General features: G+C 36.3%; 1 protein-coding gene and 2 long non-coding RNA genes across 6 annotated transcripts in view; 2 read left to right on the forward strand and 1 right to left on the reverse strand.

Moving 5' to 3' along the window:
- Window positions 1–19261, forward strand: part of LOC138188175 (metabotropic glycine receptor) — a 166093-nt gene that overhangs the window by 51102 nt on the left and 95730 nt on the right. The window lies entirely within an intron of this gene.
- LOC138188182 (uncharacterized) lies at window positions 6051–6488 on the forward strand. The gene is made up of 2 exons (XR_011175395.1): window positions 6051–6168; window positions 6199–6488. It is a non-coding gene; the product is annotated as an uncharacterized LOC138188182 (long non-coding RNA).
- Window positions 6272–9995, reverse strand: LOC138188180 (uncharacterized). 4 transcript variants are annotated; one of them, XR_011175391.1, is made up of 4 exons: window positions 9942–9995; window positions 8895–9194; window positions 7681–7931; window positions 6272–6660 (listed from the first exon to the last, which is right to left on the reverse strand). It is a non-coding gene; the product is annotated as an uncharacterized LOC138188180 (long non-coding RNA). The 4 variants fall into 4 exon arrangements; XR_011175393.1 differs by lacking the exon at window positions 9942–9995 and having other exon boundaries at window positions 8891–9275; XR_011175392.1 differs by lacking the exon at window positions 9942–9995 and having other exon boundaries at window positions 8887–9275.

Consider the following 19261-nt stretch of genomic DNA (forward strand, 5'->3'; position numbering starts at 1 on the left):
CTCGTGTCAAGATCTGCTCGAATTTTCTAGACTCGAGGGTCCAGGGATTTACGCTGATTGCACACATTTATCTCTACCATTTTCTTCATTCTACCACTTTTTTCTCTCTTTCTTCTTTTTTTTATTTATTATCTTTCCTCGTATCATCTGGAAAGTTGTCAATTATAACAATTACGTGTATTCTGTAAATGTATACATATTTAAATAACAGTATTTGCACGCTTGATTTCCTACAGTGACCCTAATCAGCGCTACTAATTGGCAAATAATTAGTAAACAATTAGTGAGATAGGTTGACGAATTAGTTATATTGGGGTTGGCAACTAAGTGATTGCGGAGTTTGTCATTAAGTAGTGAGGTGGTATGTATTGTCCGTGATATTTGTAGCGCTGGCTGTAGATATCGCTGATTGGATACTGCTATTTTTCTTCTAATTTAGATGCGCGGAAGAAAAATCGGAACTACGGTGACCGGGATTCGAACCCGGGTCCCGAACGTTCGTAACCTAATGCGTTAACCACTTTTTTTTTTTTTTTTAATGATGTTTATTTAACCAAGGATACAATTTTCGTTACATTTTGGTATTCATAATAAACTGTGAATTTTGGTAATGGTGTGCTAGGCAAAAGTACCGATACGCGACGGTACGACGTAGCCATACTATATTATGTGTCGGTGTTTTACAATTTTTTGTGATTTTAAATCTATTCTTTGGATTTAAGCCGCTGGGGGGCGGAGCTTTTATGTAATTTTGTTCTTGCTTGATTTTTTTTGTCCTGAAACTTGGTCGCAAAACAGGACTTATCGGTAATTTACATTTTGGCGCTGTATGCCTTTGGGGGGGATAATAGGGAGGGGGCGGGGGAGGGGGATGTCAAATAGGTTTATTTACAATATTCACATATTATTTACAATTACACCTGTGTTATGCGGTGTCAGAGATGTGTTCTGTCGGTTTACTGGTTTTCTCTCTTGTTTTATTATGGATTTGGAATCCACCAATATTTCTTTGTGAACTGCGCTGCCGTCGTCCGGTGCTAGTAAGTGTCAAGTGGCGGTATTTGTTGTCGAGCGCCGCCACAGTGGTAATGACAAAATCTGCAATCTCTTAGTTGCCAACACAGTAGTTCTGTATAGTTTTCTTTTTTTTCACAACATGTCTTGTTCGATATTTCGTGATCTTTTTTTATCACTCGCCGTCTCTTATCAGATTTTCTATCAGATGTCAATCCTCGATAGGATAATTGAAAAGTTCGTCTCGTTTTCACGGCCAAATTGGCAGTTGAAGACACGCGTTTCCTATCATAAAATGTTAAAACGAAGAAGGGTCGTAAAACGAAAATTCCTACTGCTTTTTTTTTTTTTTTTTTTAATAGGAAATTTCTTCATCGGTATTTTTAGAATATGCAATATCGGTAGCTTCGGCGTCCAAAATACCGTGTGTTATGATGAAGTTGTAACGCGTTACGCGAAGTTGCTATTTTGTCTATTTCTGAATTGTTTGCAGCGTGCGCGCGTAAAAAGTACAGACAGCCAAGAAATTTCTTCTTAGGAAAAAGAGGCGCGAAGAACGTGGCTTACGAGCCTCGGCTCGTGTTTTACTTCCGGAGGATACTGTCACGATACAGATATGTTAAGGCAGGTCTTATTGGCTTGGCAACTAAGTGATTGCGGATTTTGACATTACCACCTAATGACAAAATCCGCAGTCACTTAGTCGCCAAGCCAATATATAAACCTAGAAATTGATGACTATTTCAGATTTTTCAATAAATTGTTATCACCATATTTCTAACGAAGCTGCTAGTGGAAAATTCACAAGTGAAGTTTACTGGACGTTGTAACATTTTTCAAACGAACTTGTGTTTCCGGTATTTTTGTTTTTAACAATACGATCCGCCCTATAATTTGCACTGAATAAAATACTTGGAATTGCTATGACTATGACGTAGGTCAGCTCTGTTGCATCGATCGATTCAACTTTTTATTCTCATATCCTGATTATTTCTATTAACCTGCAACATTCTAAAATAAATATAAATTCCTCCGTAGCACCATGTCACCTCTATACTTGTCGTTTACCAAGGAACTTCAATTTGGCTGACATAGCTGGCCAGGACCTACCTTAAGAAGACGTAAGTTCCCAATAAAATCCAACCTTATCTCGCCAATATTTAGTCTAATCGATATTTAATCTAATCGAATTGATCAGCTCGATAATTCGCGCGTAAAGACCCAACTGTCATGCTTCAGTAACTTTACCAACGGCACTTCCCGTTTCGATATTTTATGAGTGGATGATCCACGACAGTTTATCTGTGGGAATGGCGCATTAGTCATTGTCAGTGGGGATTATCATCGAAACGCCAGCGCCGATAAAAAGGAAACTTAGTGACGGAACATTAATAAAATCGATTCTTTTCGAGAATTTCAAACCGAGTATTAACGTCGCTTCTCCCCTCCCCTCCCCTCCCCTCCCCCTCCTAGTTTCTTTTTTTTTCGCTATAGAATACGAGTACATCGATCGTACGTAATTAATCATCCCGGGGCGAAAAACGAATCGTTATTCTAGAAATTCTGACACGCGAATCGTGTCGTTCGATTGGAATAACCGACAACGCCGATTCTAATGTTGATTTATGACGATTTTTATTAGCATATCAGCTGTCCAACAGTTGTTTTGTCATAGTTCACCGCATAGTTCAACATTTGATTTATCGTTTTGTGTTATACCGTTGAGCGCACGAATGAATAATACAAATATTTTTTCCTTTTTTTTCTTCTTCTTCTTTTTTTTTTTTTTTTTTTTTGAGCGTTAAGAAGTTCGACGATAAAACGAAGTGATTTTCCCGCTCCTCTCTGTGATTACTCTGTGGCTTGCACGTTGCCATTGGAAACGACATTTCGTTTAGCGAGGTTGCAACATAACCTCAAAAATATAATCGATTCATAAGCGTCAATAACGGTAAGAGGCAATGTGCGCGTCTGACATTGTGTTATTTATGAATTCCAACGATGAAAAAAACGCTAAAATAACGCACTCAGATCGATTTGTGTATAGAATTTATAATTCATAACCTATATCGTATGCGAAATGTTTACTACAAGTTTATTAAAGGTATCCCGATTCGAAGGAGGAATCATTAGTGTATTAGCATCAGTATTTTATTATAATTAAATTGCAATTTATAATTTGTGCGAAATACCAAAATTTTCTTAAAAATGGGGGGCCAAAACTATCGACGTGTTAGTACTAGTATTTTATTAAACCCATACGTACAATTCAAAATTCATAATCTACACCAGATGTATATAATTAGGGTATTAGTATCAGTGTTTTTTATTTAAAGGTACATGCGATTGAGAATTCATAATCTATGGGAAAAAGGAAATTTTTATTCAAATTAGGAGGATACGTTTGCCTGTAAAACAGCTGATATGAAATTATAGAACAGCATTACGTGTTCAATGGCTACTAATATATTTTCCTTCCTTCTCGATCACACACTCGTATTTCCTCACATTTTGTATCTGTTTTATTTTCAAACAACATTCCAATAAACCTTAGTTCAGCGAAAAATATAGATCCGTACTAAACTACACGTTTTTTTCGCTATTTTCATAGAAGATACATTATTTCTTGAACATCCTGTAGAAAAACAAATCAAAGTCGATGCGAGTTTTGGAAATTCGCTGGGACGGGTAGTTCGCCAGTTTCCTGTGTTTTTTCGCGATCCATTCGTCAACCAAACCGTGAAAGTGGTCTCGTTTTCCGGAAGTCACGTTCCAAGCGGTCGCTCGACGCGAAATCCCCAGATAGAGAGCAGCACGATAGCTATAGAATCGAATTTACCTATGAAACTGAAACTGTGGAACGTGTAATTACGGAGAAACCGTGATGCAGAAAATTGGATCAATAATAATAATAACAATAGTAATGCAACAACGGCAATAACGACAATAATAGTAACAATAATTAGAGCCGGATTTATTAAATTCATTTTGTGTACCACTATTACGTGGTTATTTCTCATTTCATTGTTTGATTAATTTGTATCTCAGCTATTATGATCATCAGTGGCAATGCAAATTTCTATCGAAATTTTGGCTTATTGCATAAACGACTCACGGTTATTTCTTCCACTAGTCTTTTGACGATTTTTACAATCGTTCACATCGTAATTAATTAATTTAAAAAAAAAAAAAGAAAAAATAGTGCGTCGTTAATTATTTTATTTATCGTTTGATTTTTTATCTAGTAACTCTATCATTTCACTGAATTTGCAGCTGTCGATAAAAAGATTTGAAAAAAACAACGAAACGGGTAACAGTGTACTGTTGTTTGTGAAACATTGATAATGTTATAAAAATGTTTGTGCTGAAAAATTATGCGAGAGACATAACTGCACTTTCTCTTTTTAATAGAAGAATAACCATAATGATTCGTTTTTCAAAATTACAAGAATTATAACAATCGGTTTCTTTGTTCTTCGAATGGAAATAATTTACAGATTCAACGTGTTTTTAACTTTGAAATGAATTTATTTGGCATATTTTTCTATACAAGTAAAAGACACGAATCTTCTTTATTTTTACATGAAAATAATTAATTGGTCAGCTTTAATTTTTGTTAAGAAAAAACATGTCCGTTTGTTAGTTCGTGGAAAATGTATTTCAATGGTCGCATCGTTGGTGAAAAATAGTTATTTTCGTATTTCATGTGGCTTGATTTGAAGTCGAGTGGAAGATGTCGCATTCTTGTTAAAATTCCAGCGACGTTCGCGCTATCTGGCGTCGGGGAATCCATTTCCGGTCTTCAAAGGAGCAGGCAAAGATTAAAAGGCAATTGTGATTTCTTTTTCTCAGGGAATTCTTTCACGGACAGTGAAACGAAGCTGAAACGACGTTGAAAATTCATGAATCAGAAATTATACTTTTTATGAAGTCGTGTTTTCTTCAGATCCAGAAAAATGATCTAATTACTTCTCTTCACGGACCAATCCAATCTGCAATTTCCTTATCGTTTCGGAGCTTTGTCTTTTTCAATTTGGCAAATTGACTGGGAAATTGGAAGATTTCAACTCTTTTTAAATCTGGCAGTTTAAAATATCAAAATCTGTAAGATCTCGATGGTTCAGAATCTTTCAATTTTTAAGATTGCAAAATTCCAAATTTCCGAAATTTTGCGATTTCAAATATTTCAAACTCAAACGGTTCGTACCTTCTGGCAACTTTTCGATTACACGAAATTTAGAAATTACATAATTCGGGGAACTCGGCTCTCGCAGATCTCGAGTCTTGGAAACTACAAAATGTTAATCTTCCAACAGTTGGAAAATTCCCACCATATTTTGCAAATCCGAGAAACTAAAAATTCGAAAATTCCCCGGGAACCGGATATGTCCCTGAAAAATCCCCAGAAACGTAACGTTCCAAAATTTCCCAGCAACTGTGTCTTGCAAAGTCTAGTAACTTGAAGCTCATTTCTCACGTTTTACCGAACAGTCATAAATCGCTGTGAGAAGAGATTGCCAAAGTAGCCAAAGGAGCAAAAGGCCATGAATCAAGCGAAACGTCGAATAATTTCGGTAGGACAAATCTGCATTGTAGATCGGCTGTTTAATAATTCGAGGCAAGTGTTTGGTAATAAGGTTTGGCTGGTGTTGGGAATGGCGCTACATTCATGACGGTGCAAGGCTGTAGCCCCAGGGGATCCCCCGTGAGCCGTGGCCCGTGGAATGTGGCTAAACACGTCTTGGCTCACGGCCAATCTCGTTTCATCCCCTGCAGCTGTCGCTGCCACTTATCATTTCTTATCTTCGCCAGGTCAAAAGTCACTCGGTACAATGAGATCTTTAGTTGAAACGCATTTTCACACGATTTAAGAATGATCTACCCTACTGTTTAAAGGTCACGCTATATTTGAAATTAGGTAGTCACGAAAAGTACCGTAACACAATTTTCCTACCGATTCGAAGAATTACGAGGTTAGAAATTTTCGAATTTATGGAACTTCGAATGGATTAAATTAAAAAAGTAGTCGATAGTATTTGACTGTTTTAATTTAGCGTTATTCCAATCTATTTCTGCATTGTACAAATTTGTCTTTTTAAATCGGAAGGTTTTAACATCAACGATCTACAGTTGCGAAACTTTAGGTTTGCAAATGTTTAAGATGAAATGAATAATAATAATAAGAATTAATAATAATTAATAAGAAATGAATAATAATTCAAAAAGTTTGTTAATATATTTAAATTGAAACTATGTGTTATATATTTTATCGTAATTTATTTGGTTTTGATCGATTCGGTCGACATAAAGAAATTTATCTAAATTTTTTCCGTGGTATACGGAAGGGCTTCCTAAGCTTTCCTTTATGATCATAGTACATCGGCGTTCTTAGCGGTGGGTCGATTATGGCCCTTTTGCTCCGGTGCCCCCGCCGCTCTCCGTTCTCGTTTTCTTCAACATTAGAAAATTCGTCATCAGAATATTCTTTATCGTTAGAATCCACTTCGTCGTTAGAATCCACTTCGTCGTTAGAATCCACTTCGTCAACAGAACATTCCTTGTCGTTAACACATTCTTCGTCATTATCACATTTCTTATCGTCAGCACATTCTGGTAACACTTCGTTCTTGTTATCCGCCATTGTAGCTGTAATAATTTGTATTGTAAATATTTCTTTATCGTATACAGATATAATAAATTTGAAAAAAAAAAAAATGAAAAAGGAAAAGGCTGAATGTTTCCAAGTGAATTACATATTCGCAATTATATTTTTCTTGTTTGAAAGTGCAAAAATGCATGTGTATTTTCTTAATAAAAAATTCCTTTCTTTTCTCTTCCTCTTTGCATACATCGAATTCTATGGAAAACGGCAGTATTAGTGTATCACGATCGAAAATTGATTAAAAATAGCATAGAAAATAGTAGAATTTCTTCTTTATGTTCGGTTTCAGTAAAGTCCCAGTTAAATTAAAGTTATACTCGTATCTCGTTAAGCAAATACTTATCAGAGTATCGTCGAACTAAATAAATTATGCGTGTATTTAGGTTAGGTTTGGGTTAGGTTGAGGTTAGTTTGGTTATACGTTAACAAGCCGTACATAGAAATAACAAGCTCAAAGGTTCGAATATACACGCAGAACTGTCCTCTTAATAAATATTCCCAGTCTACGACTCGAATTAATTAAACCCATAGCGAAATTCTAACCTCCTAGAACTTTTTCTGATCTCGTAAATGCTGTTCCTTTTGCAACTTCTTCTCCTAACCTCATTAATGAACGGGCAATAAAATAAACGGAAATTGTATGTGAAAAATTGAGGAATTTTAATATGAAATTATTGCATCGAAAGTGTAGATTTCAATCACATTAATTATCAAAAAAAAAAAAAAAAAAAAAAGATTTCGATTTTATAATAATGCAATGGTTTAGGAATGATGATAAAATTGTTTCACAATTTCGTACAATTTTAATTGTATGGAAGAATAAGAAATTAATTTCATACTGTTTCTTAAAATGTCAAGCAGCAGAATTCAATTCTGTAAACTGGTTAGAAAAAAAAAGGGAAATAAAAGAAAAAGGAAGAGAAAGAAAGAAAATGAAGAGAATTCGCAAATGAAATATGAAGTATTTGCAAAACGTTGGCTTTTAATAGTTTAATTAAACTCACTGAAACTCGTAAATTTTCTTCCACTCTTTGCGGTTCTCTTTCACAAGATTCCTACTTTGTGATCCTCTTCTGTTGGCAACGTCTTCTTCGGTACTAGCCGAAGAACGCGCGTTTTTCGCCGTATGTATCTTTTCTCCTATCTTTATCTCTCTCGTCTCCTTTTCCTCACGCTCTGAATCTGACTGACGTGGTCCAAACATTTTTCCGATGTAAACATTGTACTAAGAACTAATGTTAGGTACATCCAAACACTGTAATATATACATTTGCTTCTTCAAATATAAATCGTAACACATGTACTTTCCGGAATGTTGATATGAAAGATATAAAAGATGTGGCCAAGATATGAATATAAAAATAAACATAAAAATAAAAGATAGGGACAAATATATAGAAATATACAAAAACACAAATACAAATACACAAAGGTATACATTCGACGGTCAAACTGTTAGATGAAAAATATTAAATTATTTAATTTACGTTTGTTGCAATATTAAACTATTGTTTGTCCGAAGTTTGCGGACTAATTGATCGGAATTGAGAATTTAAGTTTGCGATGGATTTCCTGGAATATTAGTAATATTTCATTAAATTTCAAACATCTTCTGATTTCAAGCGTAGATTTGGAAAATATACAGTGGATGAGTAAATATACAATGGGCGAGTAAATGTACAGTGTGGATGATCGTTTGTCTGAAATTTGAGAAAGAATGAAAATGAAAATTTTGTTGGAAATCGAAAGCAAGAACGAATTTGCAAAATGTAACGCGAGCGATGAAATTATTATTTGCCCGAGAAGGCGTAGCGTTGGAAATGTAAGCTGAAGTCTGAAGAAGAATGAAATTGCGAATTTATTAAATCGCCACGCGCTTTCCTGAACTCCTTGCAACATTTTACTAAATTCTTCTCGTTATTTAAAAATATGCAGTGCACGATGAATTTATCAGGATTATTTTGCAATCATTATTTGTTGGAAGCTCAAACAAGAATGAAATTGAAAATTTAGGTTGTATCTGTACACTTTCCGGACTTTTCATAATATCTTTTTTAAAAAACACACAGTGTCCGATTAAATTATCATCAGAGTTATTTTGGAATTATTTTCTGCTCAAAGTAGGAAGAAGCTCGTTACTACCAAATATCATTACCTGTGATCCACGATATTAAAATTCCACTTACTTACTTACTTACTTACTTACTTACTTACTTACTTAACTCATGATCCAATATAAAAAGGAATATTCCGTAGTGTTCTCTGAATTAATTTAAATACAAATATTTTTGTTTGCGAATGTAATCGACGATTTAATCTTTTCCATGGGATTCACCGGTTCTTTTCTTTAAATCCACTTCTCGTTCTTCGTGTTTAAACTTTATACTCTGAATCCAGTTTTCTTTCTGCGAAAGGCGAGCCACTTGCTGGATCGGACTGTTGTTCCGCGTGAATTAGGTTTCTCGAAAGTCGTTTCCTGGTATTGAATTGCAAAGTAATTCGACACGAACCAGGATCGCTGGAAACGAAGTGATTCTCAAATCTTTTTTCCTCGTCGAAAGATTCGGGTTTACCCGTTTCATCATGTCGACAGGTACGGTTTATTTCGAGCATCTCCGTCATAGCTTTTTCTTATTGCGTTTTGATAACACAATTTTTCTTTATCTTCGCTCGTACATTAGTTCCTACGCAGTAAAACATGGTAGAATCGTTAGGTTATCGATTATTGAATGACCCTGTTCGTGAAAACAGAAAAGACAAAACTCGTAAAAATATCAGAAAATTAACTTACCTCGCAGTTTCGAAATTTCGTGATTTAATGTCATCGAATAGAGGAAATTTTTGAAGAATGGAAGAATATCATTTCTAGTTATAATTTTTGCTATTGTTTTTTGTTGTGGAGGTATGGATTTCGGTAGTTAGATATTTGGAGAGGTTAGAAAGTTAGTGGTGAGCTAGGAAGCATACGACTGATAATTGGTGGCCAGCGACCAAAGTGGATTGGAAGGGGAAATAATGGTCATCTTTGGAGGAACCTGCTCTAGGATATTTATACAGTTTCTTTATTATTATTATCATTATTTTCTTGCTTGTATTTTGCGTTATATATTATTTTATAAAACAGTATATTTTATTCAATAAAACATACAAATCATTATTTTATTAAAAATGCTGGAAATCTTTATTATTAAGTTTAGAATTCCTTCCTGTAACCAATGATCGACCTATTCTATTGAAATTTTATCAATTTTCCGACAGTACTTACATCGTCACAAGCTTTTTTTGAAGCTTCTAAGAATATCCTCCATCATATTGCAAGATATCACATTACCGCACAGATATCGACGGATTTCTGCCACAGTCTGATGGATCGTTATGGGAGGGGCGGGTTTATCAGTCAGCCAACGAGTACGTCGAATTCCAATGACATCACGACATGCCTTTCGACACGCGTTGACCTTAATGATGCTGAAAATCGGATTTTAAATATGCTGTTTTTACGTCTGAACCCATTCACCGATCGTCCTAATTTCCAACCTCGTTTCCTTATCGAAATGACGTATCTCAAATTTTTTCAACTTTCCGCTCACTGATGCAGGTACTTTCCACAAAATTAATTTACATCTACGTATATTCCGTGTTATGTGTATATCAGGTAGAATATTTCTGCAATTTTACATTTCTGTAAACGCAACCAAACGAATAAAAGCTAAATAGAAATTTGATTATGCAACGAGAGAGATTTCAATATTTTTCAATAAATCTTGTCACTTTTGAATTATCCATAAATACATTTACGTTCTTATTTTAATAACAATTACTTGTAGGAATTGTTACGGCAGAAGATATTTCGATTGCTGATATTATTCATACACACTGGTCTCTCGTTCGACGAATATAAATAAATACCGCGTGTATAAATGTGAAGTAGCAATCGGTATTAAACAATTTATACGCTATGAGTCTAAAATATTTCGTTTCCCACGGCCGATATCGGTTTCGGATTAACCTGTTAATTGAAACGACAAAGCTTCCGGTGAGTTCGTATTCATCCGATCGTTTCCATTGATTACACCGGAATCATTGATGAAAGAAAGACGAAAAGGAAAGGAATACGTACAGATACGTGAAATAAAATGTAATAAAATATACAGCGTATGAGAATGGAAAAATCAATGTTTCAATAGTCTTCCAACTTTTTTCATCTATTATTGTCAAAAATCTGTAACATGCACTGTGTATTGTTTCGGAAGAGCCAACGAATATGATGTATGCAACAGAGTATAATGAAAGTGGAGCGTTACTTCTTAATTAAATTTGCTAATCATTACGATTAAATTTATGCTTTGGAATTAAAATACGAACGAACGTTATAATTTAATCGGCTCAAACGTTGGACGTATTTTTCGTAATAGAATGTCAGAGGAAACAATTGTTTTTGATAACTAAACGACGTGATAAACGACGGAAGTTGAATATTAGAAAAAATCGCGCAAGATGAGAAGAAATATCGTAGGGGAGAATTGTTTATTTCCAAAGTGCAAATATTTTGCGAGGGACGTCTTTTTAAGTTGATGGGGGAAAAGTCCCCGTTTTCGATAATATTTATCATATCGTATTTACCTTCGTAACAAATAACTTTTTCATGCTCAGATTACCGAACCTCGAATGGCAAAAATCACAAACTTTCAAATATCTCAAAATTACAGAATCACATGGCACAAATAAATATTTTCATCTACTATCCGACAATCTTTTATTTTTTATCTACAATCATAACTTAAACTCAACCGAATTGCCATACAATTTAGAGAAAGGACGAAAAATGGTTAATTCATAAATAGTAGTTGAAATAATTTAAATATAAATATTTCTATTAGCCGATCCGATCGTCGATTGGAATTCACAGAATTAAAATTTTATTCCTCAGAATATCTCAGAAGAACGCAATGGGTGCATTTAACTCAGCTACGAAGATCTTTTGCCAGATTACAGATCGTATCGAGCCATTCCCATCCGGACGATAACTCGTTTAACGACTTCGACCGTCTGTCTCTCTCCCTTCTTACTCTGAAAACAGGAAAGAAAAATCGTGTTTGTATCGTAATTAGATTTTCCAGCGATGCCTGATACGCCTATCATCCTATGGGGGGCCATGTACCTACGTGCGTTTATCTGCTATTTTTCTCCTCGATTTCGTGTTTCTGTCGTTGTGAGCTTCCCGTTACGGTTCGAATTTCACATCTTCGCTCGAATTACGTTTGGCGAGTAGAAATTGAAAGCAACTTTCAATTGCAGTACAAACTTGGTTGATTAAGAGCCAGTTGCGTAGGTTCCGTGAACTATATTTGGTGGAGAAAGGTCGGGTGTTCTGTGAACGATGGTGCAATAGAAATGGAGATAGCAGTAGGGAAAGAAACCAGTTGAAAACGTACATTAAAGATTTGTACACGAAGCTTTGTTCTTGAGAGAATCAGAAATTTACTTTAAATCTTTACGACACGCGTGTTGCGTAAATTGTAACGTAATAGGGGAGACAGCGATTCCAGAAGAAAAGACGAGTTGAAACTGTTGAGAATTATGGATCTTAATCGCCGAAATAAACGTAAAGAAACATCAAGGTTACACTTAGAATTCATATTAAAATAGTTTTAGATTTATTTCATAGACGATGTCCAGGATCTTCGTCGATACACATTTGTACGCGTCTCAGCACTTTCTTTGTCTCTCCATCTTCCATACCACACTGCCAACGGATCGGTTACATTCATCTGTTTTTCGAGACGCCGCGCACACACATACTATTGACATAGACTAGACTGGGTTTGTTTTGTTGTAGAAATACTTGTATGTGAGTATCAGTGTGTGGAAGTATGTGTGTGCGAAAACAACTGTTCAGTCGGTTGACAGTCGCAATGGAAGAAAGTGGTGAGACGCGTGCAACTTTGTATCGATGAATATCTTAGAAATCGCTCATCGAATAAATATATAATTATTCTAATATTAATTGCAAGTGTAAATTTAGTGTTCCTATACCATTATTTCGGCTATTAAGATCCACAGTTCTCAACAGATACTTCCGCACACTCATATTCACATACGCGTGTCACTGTTACACGGCCAATCTAGTCTAGCACACAAAATTATACATGTGAATAGAAAGTTTGTCTGTACGAAGCTTTGCTTTCAAGAAAATCGAGTTGACGTTTTTGCGAGATAGGTGCACTTGGCAACTAAGTGATCGCGGATTTTGTCATTTGGTGGTAATGACAAATGGTGGTAGAGACAAATCGTTGTAGGAATAAATTTCATTCTGTATTTTCAATGTATTTTCCCGTAGCAATTACTGACCTGCTCGTGTAAGCAGCGTACAGAACACGTAACATTGTTTCAACGTTAATCCGTATTTAACAATTAACAACCGTAATACGATATACGAAACAGTTTTAACAATTAATTATAACTCCGTATTACGATAATTAGCTCTTGCAAAGACGGCATTTTCGACGAGATACGAACTCGACGTTAGCTGGTGTTTGCGAACAAATTTGAATACCAAGCAAACACGGAAGAAGGCATTTGCAACATAAAATAATGCTACGTGTAAATCGAATACATAAATATTTGGCACAGAAAATTTTTGGCAAGTGTAGCTCGTGTGGTACGTTGCTCGCCAAATTGAAACGTGTTTGTGTGTTTCTTCTGGTCGGAATTCAAGGTTTTTCGTTTAATTTTCACCCCTAATTTTATGCAGGACGCGATAAAAGCTTCGAGCCATCCGGTAATTTCAGCGTTTCCGTATGATGACTTGAGAGTCTGGATTCCTTCCTCTGGTTCATGCTTTCCCTCCGCTGATTATGCGCATAATATAGGGCGATATCTCAAACACGTTATTCCCATGTTTACGAAGCTGCAACACTAATAAATCCACGCGATTAGCTTCGCAGCTTTCCCCGAGGAAAATTATTCGCGTCGAATCTGCTTCTCCATATTTATTTACACTGTGGCTTTATGAGGTCTGTGGATCCACAATCAAAATCGTATTTTGTCCGTTTCTGGATTTAGTGTCAGAATTTGAGAAGTCACGAGAATCGTTGTACGTAGAAAATTATTTATTGGATCAGATCTACTAAGAAACGAATGAATTCGAATGAGAAAACACAACGACCAGAGGTTCACAGAATGACATAACACGGTAATTTTACATATAAAAAGATAGCGAGCTCGAGTGGCTATTTAAATGGAGTACTTGCTTCGATTTCTTCCGCGTCTTGTGCTCCAGAGAAAACTTTTAAAGCTTTGGTCATGTGACTTTTCTTGCTGCTCGATTTAATGCGATACCTCGCATGTAGGTTAATCAAATGGATCGTATTCAGCTGCACGCTGTAGGAAAGTGACGCAGAATAAGGGTTTTCGTGGACCAAATTAGTGGAATATACTAATTCTAGTCAGTCGTAATAGTATAGAAGACACGCGGAGGCGACATAAGCAAAATAGCATTTGCCAAAGTAGAATTGCTATTGACCAGCTAAAGTAATATTGGCCAAACACGTAGAAAAGGATCGTCGCTAGTTAGACAAGTGGAAGGAGTCCTCTAATGCACCGACAAGTGAACTCGATTTTGTTATTGACCAAATCGGAATGAAAGTTTTAGTAGTCGGACCTATAGAAGAAGACTGGCCAGACAGGAAGTTGCCTGCAGCCAGATAAGTAGAAGATGGTTGTCGCTAGTTAGACAACTGAAAAAGATGGTGACAATTGAGTCAAGTCGAGTGGGACTTTTTGTAACAAGATAAGTCAGAAAGGGGCATTGAGACGTAGTAAGTAATTGTCAATATCGTAAGTTAAATGGAATCGTCTCTGGCCAAACATACGACCGAGGCGAACATATTTGGTTCAGTAAACAGAAATCGTACAATTCCCAACTAGTTTCTCGCTGTAAGATTATTAGCCAGGATGAGCTGAATGTGGGTTTGTGTCTAGCTAGGAAAGTGGAACAGAACAATCCCTAATTGGACAAATAATATGTGCAAGGACGTTCCCAATTGGGCAAAATCCGGACGAATAATTTCTTATCAAATTTGAAGGGTAGAAATTCAGATTGGACAAGTGAAACAAGATTGTGCCTCGTCAGGCGAGTGGAACAGGCAAGCGCTGTATCAGGAAAGTAGATTAGGGAGCAAACATGGTCAGGCAAGTGGAATATGGATAGCATGTGTTTAGGCAAGTGGAATAAGAGACATATTTAGTTAGACAAATGAAACAGTATTGTCTGTGCTGAATCAAGTAGTATAAGATGTTCAGTTTGCGTAACTAGAATAGATCAATTAGAATGAAACAAGTGAAGCATTCTAGGCTTTGCTCAACCAAATCCTACAACATACATCTTCCGCTCAGGCAAGTGGATCAGGGTTCTTCGACTCGGTTAATAGTTCAATGAGATAATTAATAATGCACTAATATTTATAACAAAAGAAACCACGTTTCATTTTCATTAAGTTAAAGTTGAATGTAAATCATTAGAATATACAGCTGTCATGTTACAGTTTTAATTTCGTTATTTCCTATCAGCTAGATTATACTACATTGGTCAATTTTCTAATTATCTACAAATATCTTCCAATTGTTTTATAATGCAAAACATTTACTGTAGCAGTCTCTTAAATTAACAATTATTCTTCATCAGCATATATGTATCTATTTCTATATTACTTTATTTCCTATTAGGTAGATTCTATCTAATTTAATTTAAACAAATTTGTAATCATCCTACATAACTTTTAGTGTGTTAACTTCTGAAATTTTGCTTATTTTTAATTAGCATATACGCATTTATTTTTTTATAATGCCTGAACTATGTAATGGGTCCAACCCAATATTTAGTGGATTGTATCATTTTAGTCGGACAAAGTGCACGTTGAAAGTCTGTCTCAGCAAGTGGATTCTTCGAATTGAGAATTTTTCTCAACTAACGTTTACCATTAGCTGCGTAAACGGAGGAAATCGTCGATAAGAAGTTGTTTTCACAAAGAGGTGGAAAATTTCGTTTTGCTCGAGCTACTTTTTTTAACAGACTGATCCGTTGTTGCTCGTTCGATGGTAATCTCAGGAATCAGGTTGCCTCTTAACCAACCGACTTAAACTTGTTAATTAAGCAACCAGAGCGTTTACTTAGAAGCCAGAAAACGAAAGTACAGACACTAATTACGCGTAGGAAATTTTCTTTGTAGTCTTGCGAGAGGATTTTTTCCAAATTATCCAACGAGACTAGACTTTTAACTTTAACTTTTACTCACGTTTTTTTTTTTTTTTTTTTTTTTTTTGGTAATTCAAATCTCCCACGAAGATTTTACTTTTGGCGATTCTTTGGACAGTGACGTTAATTTACGTAGACTTGAGATAGGATTTACCCAAAGTTTCGACAGACACGCGAGATAATTTGATTACCAAGATCCTCCAGGTTTCAGATTATTTCCACGAAAACTACCATTAAGGGCTAACGTTTCGTTAATACAATAATTCATCTTCTCGATTCTATCCTTGAGCCAATTTATGCTATCGAATTTTGTTTTTCAATGACAGTTATTACACATACACTGGCTGTGTTTCGATAAAAATTTGAAACCACTCTGATCGAAATTTAACAAATAAATAACCCACGTAATCCAGTAAGAAATTTTTCAGTCAAGTAAGCCAGATTTGACCAGGTTACAAAATAATCAGCCTAAGCTAAAATTTGACACAGTGGAAAAATTTGTTGCAGGAATATAATTTTTAGAAGCTGTAAACAAGATTTGGCTAAGATATCAAATGAGCCGAATTGAAAATTTGCTACACGTTTGAAAGTTCAGTCTGAGCAACGGTTTCAGATAAATCCAACTAAATGTTAATTGATAATTATTTAGGCAAAAGATGTTTAACGTTCTGATTCAAATTTAGGTAAAATATGAAATAATGCAACATCGTATTATTATCGATGCACGTAACACTCTGGAAATGGCAGCTGATTTAAAATTCCGTTTCGGTCATGTTCCTCCATTTTAGTAGCAGTATAATACGACTTCTAATGTGAAATTTACATCGGTATCAAATTTTCATCACTCGCAAGCTACCGTTTCTTCCGGCTGGCGGAATCAAAGCGAATGTTCACGTCGAAACGACGCGACAATAAATCCTCTACATCCGCCATACCATTTCCACGATGCACCATATAGCCTTTGTTACCGTTAACCTACTTAGGATCAGGAACGTGAAGTAATTCGTAAAAATTGCGTGTGAAAGCAATACGATTGAAACATCGAAGCAAGATAATTTATAATTGAACGATATATGGAAATTCGATTTTTTCAAATTTCATAGAATTCCAACGTCCGAGTGATAGACACTGAAACATTTATAAACGTAGCTCACGCTCTTTACACTCTTTGAAATATCCAAATTCTCTTTTAACGGGGTGTCCTGAGTTAGAATGCAGTCTAAAACAGCGTCCTTTTGTGATTTTTTTTTAGAAGGGAAATAAAGAAACGAAGTTATCGAATTTTGAGCTATGGTTTTATATACAGGGTGGTTGGTAACTGGTGGTACAAGCGGAAAGGGGGTGATTCTAGGCGAAAAAAGAAGTCGAAAATATAGAATAAAAATTTTTCGTTCGAGGCTTTGTTTTCGAGAAAATCAACTTTGAATTTTCGCTCGGTACGCGTGCACTTTATCATGTCTCGTTATAACGGATCTCACTGTAGATCGTTGTCTCGATTGACGTTATCTTTTTAATTTTTAAAATTTTAAATTTTTAAAATTTTTAAATTTTTAAATTTTTAAACTTTTAAAATTTTAAATTTTTAAATTTTTAAATTTTTAAATTTTTATTCTATATTTTCGACTTCCTTTTTCGCGTAGAATCACCCCCTTTCCGCTTGTACCACCAGTTACTAGCCACCCTGTATATTTTTCTTCTCGATGAACTGAAAAAGTTCGTCAAAAAGTTTATTTAAATAATTGTTGTAGCACGTTAATTCCGCGGATAGACACGGTGCCAGGCGTAACACACCAAGTGCAGGATTTGCGAAGCACATACCTAGATAGATGGTGGCAAAAGACGATAATTCAGTATCGGAAAATTAATGGAAATGGAAGTTTATCTTTCTGTATACCGGTCTCTTTCGTCAACCGATTTTTTCAACCGATTCTCAGGTTGCGATTGGCCTAAGTTGGCGTGCACGACGTTCGCAAGTGATAAAGTCATAAAGCACGCAGGTCTCGGAAACATGCCAATTTCTAGAAAATATTTCCTGCAACTTTTTAGTCATTTGGGTCGCAGCTGCGGAAGGCAGCTGTTGGCCACTTGACATTTTTCCAAGGAATTTGGCAGACTCGTTGCTTCTATGATCCTAATGCTCCACCGGGTGCCATTGAAATTACTGACACAGTTTTCATCGATATCGGTTCACCGACATCTGATGTGACCAACACCAGACTTGGTCGAGACCCGGCTTCATCGATACTGGACTTGATCGACGTATATAATACGATGGTATTAACCGATATCAACAGTGATCGACATCGAGTTCAAGCAATAGTTCGCGGCAAACTCGAGCAAGGCAGAAGTTTGGCTCGAAATATCGTATCAGTCTGCGTTCTAACTTTGTTCGCGCGTCCCTGACGCGTGTCATTGTATTAGTCAGCGAAGAAGCCATGTTCACAGGCGGTGGCATTTTTATACTATGATTATCGCTTTCTTGTTAACCCGTTGCCATACTTTTACGAGTTTGAGTCGTGATGAGAATTTCAGCCGAACCTGAATATCACGAATCAGGCTCGTCGTCTAATCTCATGTTTAACGTGAATATTCCGACAAGTTCTCACACTTTGTCTTCGTCGCTTCGGTACCTTTTCTGACCATTCGGGCGCAACGTTTGGGCTCGGATTCTTCCGAGTTAACACATCGAATGCCACGCCAGTTTTACAAGATTTGGCCATGGCGCCACGATGAATTTTTCATTACGCGATGCATATAACGTTGAAATATTACCTCCAAGTAATATCTTACTGTGTATGTAAAATCATCGTTAATGAAATTATCTCACTGAGGTCACCGGTGACCCTCACGACGCCACGGCCTAGTTTAGTGCCGGTCACCGGTGACCCCCACGGCCAAGTTGACTGCCGGTCACCGGTGACCCCCACGACGCCACGGCCTAGATTAGTGCCGGTCACCGGTGACCCCCACGGCCAATTTGAGTGCCGGTCACCGGTGACCCCCATGACATTCAACCTGTTAAATGGTACGGCAAGGGATTGGTGCGATCACACACGCGACAGACGTACGGACAAAGTTAGAACGCACACTGGTGCAATACTTGGGAGCAATCTCGTACTCTGGTCGAGTTTGTTGCGAACAATTGGTTACACTCTGCGTCGATCGTCGATGTTATCGATCGATACCATCGTCGGTTAAAGCTGCTGTCGTGAATCAGGTCTGGCGTCGGTGAATCGCTGTCGGTGAAAACGGCGTGGGTGATTTGAATGGGACCCATCGCTCCGCGGCAAATACATTATCAGTGGAACGTGCAATATGCTACGTCCAAC

The sequence above is a fragment of the Bombus flavifrons genome, chromosome 16 (genome assembly GCF_040668555.2).
Source record: "Bombus flavifrons isolate JBK064 chromosome 16, iyBomFlav1_principal, whole genome shotgun sequence".
In the NCBI taxonomy this organism is placed as follows: Eukaryota; Metazoa; Arthropoda; class Insecta; order Hymenoptera; family Apidae; genus Bombus; species Bombus flavifrons.